This window comes from Xyrauchen texanus, chromosome 34, assembly GCF_025860055.1.
Source record: "Xyrauchen texanus isolate HMW12.3.18 chromosome 34, RBS_HiC_50CHRs, whole genome shotgun sequence".
In the NCBI taxonomy this organism is placed as follows: Eukaryota; Metazoa; Chordata; class Actinopteri; order Cypriniformes; family Catostomidae; genus Xyrauchen; species Xyrauchen texanus.
The window spans coordinates 29,436,893-29,440,073 of record NC_068309.1 but is presented as its reverse complement, the minus strand read 5'-3'; positions in this window follow the sequence as shown (position 1 = coordinate 29,440,073).

Below are 3,181 nucleotides of genomic sequence, written 5' to 3'. Positions count from 1 at the left end.
TGGTTAGAGTAAAACTGGTAACATTCAATATGCCACCAGTGATGCCTCCTCATCTTCTTTATATCCCCACCATGATGGTGCAAAGATCACACAGGCATGATGACTTGAATCAAAGGCCTTTGAAGTTATTGTTTATTCAGATGATTGCTCACCGGTCCTCATAACAGTATCTGTGCAGTATGGGCATTTTTTATGTGGGTAGTTCATCAAGTTTGCATCAAGATTTTAGGTTAATAATTACATGAATGTATAAAGTGTACATTTTAGGTGCTGTGACTGATTATTTGATAAATTTTGCCTTAAGTTCATTTTAAATGGTCCTGTGGTTGGACAAAGTAATCTTTCTAAGGACAAATATTAAAAGTTTCAGGTATGCTTTCAACTACTTTTATCTTGACATACCATCCAAAAAAACGCTGCATTCATGACACCAGTGAGATGCTCTGGGAAAGTGTCTGTTTGACGCAATTGTACACAGACAATAAAAAATTACGTTTAGATGGAACGCAAGAATGCATCCTGTGAGAACAGGACATATTGACACACTCAATATGTCGACTGTGGGCTTATGCTCAGTGATATGGGAATAAAACAAGTAATATTTTGACTTCTAAAGCCAGTTTTTATACTGTCTAATCAATGCATTGCTCATCTACCAAAATAATGCAATATATTTTAATATGAATATCTGAATTTTCATATTTAGAGGCCAAGCATCGAAGGTGCGGATTCCCTATCATATCTGTTAGTGTCTTTTTGTTATTATTCTACCAGAAAGACTCAGAATAAATTAGAATAATTGAGATATAGGGTAGAATATTTTCCTTTGGCGTAAGCCCCGTCCTATGGTTCAAAGTTCAGATTTTTGCTTGAACCATCAGATCCTGACAGAAGATGAAGACAGGAGAGAGGATCTTACCCCAAAAGGAATTTTGGACTAATTTAAATTAAACCACCAAAAGTAATATTTTTTTTAAAAAACAACCCAAACAACAAACTACGGAAGAGGATTAGGGCCAAGCAATAATAAAAAAAAATAAAGCCATCTCGAGATTAAAGTCATTATAATGCGAGATTAAACTTGTTAAATTTCGAGAAAAAAGTCCAAATACAATCTTGAGAATAAACTCATTAAATATCGAGATTAAAGTCATTATAATGCGAGATTAAACTTGTTAAATTTCGAGAAAAAAGTTGAAATACAATCTTGAGAATAAACTCATTAAATATCGAGAATAAAGTCATTATAATGCAAGATTAAACTCCTTAAATTTCGAGAAAAAAGTCGAAATACAATCTTGAGAATAAACTCATTAAATATCGAGAATAAAGTCATTATAATGCGAGATTAAATTTAACGAGTTTTCGAGTTTTTTCTCGAAACACAACGAATTTATTCTCGATATTTAATGAGTTTATTCTCAAGATTGTATTTCGACTTTTTTCTCGAAATTTAACGAGTTTAATCTCGCATTATAATGACTTTAATCTCGATATTTAATGAGTTTATTCTCAAGATTGTATTTCGACTTTTTTCTCGAAATTTAATGAGTTTAATCTCGTATTATAATGACTTTAATCTCGAGATGGTATTATTTTTTTATTATTGCTTGGCCCTAATCCTCTTCCATAACAAACAATGTCTTCAGAAGGTGAAGATAATGTGAAAAAGAATAAATAATTGTATGAAACAGGATATGATTAAATACACCTACGAAAGTGTGCATAGTGTGACATTCTACAGAAGCTTACACTAACTTGTGTGAATAGCAGGCCCAAGCAAAAGGATGAGCATTGATGTTAAGAATGTGCAAAGGATGCCAGATACTTGTGTGCACTCCTTGATAAAATGAGTCCTTCGCACACCCTGTGAAAAATAGTTGACACCTAAATGTGATTTATTTTTTATTTTATTATGTATGTATGTATGTATGTATGTATGTATGCATGTATTTATTTATTTGAGGGGAGAGGGGGAGCATTATTTGTGCAATACCCTTGAAAAGCATAAACAAAGAATTTGACTTGTCTGAGCCCTGAATTGGGCGAGCATTGGTTGTGCAATACCCTTGAAAAGGATAACTGATGCTTAGCTATCCATCCGAGCCCTAATAGGGCAGGCATTGTTAGAGCAGTACCCTTGAAAAGATTAACAACACTTGTGATGCATCTTAGCCCTGTATAGAGCAGACATTAATTGTGCAATACACTTGAAAAGGATAACAATGCCAATGATGCATCTGAGCCCTGAATTGGGTGAACATTGTTTGTGCAATGCCTTTGAAAAATATAAACAATGCTGTTGTAGAAGATCCCAAGCAGGACACCGGACAACAGGTTCCTTCAACTCAAGTGAGTAGACTTTTATTCTGCTTTTCCAGGGAGCCACAATATGCCAACTTTACAGTAGATGTCAGCTTCACAATAACTTTAGCTTCACAATAAGGTTCAGCTTCACAATAGACATTTGTCTCTTCATGTCACGAATGTAAGGTAACGAGCAGCGAAGGCAGACGAGGAGATGCGGATCCAATCGCAGTTCAACTTTATTAAGTAAACAAACAGGCAAAACACAAAGGAAAACCCTCAATGGGGAAATAAACATAACCTAGAAAACACGGGCAGGGAACACACACCAGGCTAACAACATTCACAAACATTCAACGATAGACAAGGACTGAACCAAAAACCGGGGTATAAATACATGAACAAGGGACAAAGGGGCCAATGAACAAACAGATCTCAAAACAAGATAACAAGAAGCAAATGGCAAACTAATGAGGACAGGTGAAAACAATGACAGAAAACGAATCGGTTACTAACGTAACCTCGGTTCTCTCTAGATGAGGGAACGAGTATTGCGTAAGCTAGCTTACGCTACGGGAAAGATTAATCTTTTCTGAGATATTGAAGCCAAAAAATTATCCTTAATTTTGTATCCATTGTCAACGCAGTGCGGCAGCTGCAGACCTTGAGCGGGCTAGCTAGCGAGCTCATTGGTTGCTCTGCGGCAACTGCTGCAGCCTATAAACGAGCTTGGGCGAACTCGCATCCAATGAGAGGCGTCCGCGCGCTCACTGCATCAAAGCCCGCCAAAAAGGGCGTGACTAGAGTGAATATAAGCGTAGTTCGTAGGCTGGAACCCTGGTTTTTATTGAATGAAGCGAAAAATCGCTCGTGG